Below are 355 nucleotides of genomic sequence, written 5' to 3'. Positions count from 1 at the left end.
TTAAGCTCATTTGTTGCTTTCTCTCATCGGTTCCTGTATGTTTCCCCTCATGTTCTGTAAACTGACCAGTTCTTTTATTAAATTCTACATCCATCAGGTATCTGCCTCTGTTCTGTCATCATTTGGTTCATAACCAACAAAAACAAAAGTGCATGACACTACCAAGATTAAAAAGGACATGACATTTTGACCAAAAGTAAACAACTGGCTATTTATTTATCTGAACATCACTCCCTCTTAAAGAGCTTACATTTTTCCCTGGATCTCCACTGAGCTCTGACATATGGTTTGTCAGCTTTAAAGTGCATCACTATCTTTCAGAGGACATTAACAGTCAGTTAATACAGAAGAAGGA

Source organism: Cyprinodon variegatus, unplaced genomic scaffold (assembly GCF_000732505.1).
Source record: "Cyprinodon variegatus isolate N-32 unplaced genomic scaffold, C_variegatus-1.0 Scaffold130, whole genome shotgun sequence".
Lineage (NCBI taxonomy): Eukaryota > Metazoa > Chordata > Actinopteri > Cyprinodontiformes > Cyprinodontidae > Cyprinodon > Cyprinodon variegatus.
This window is presented reverse-complemented; position numbering follows the sequence as displayed.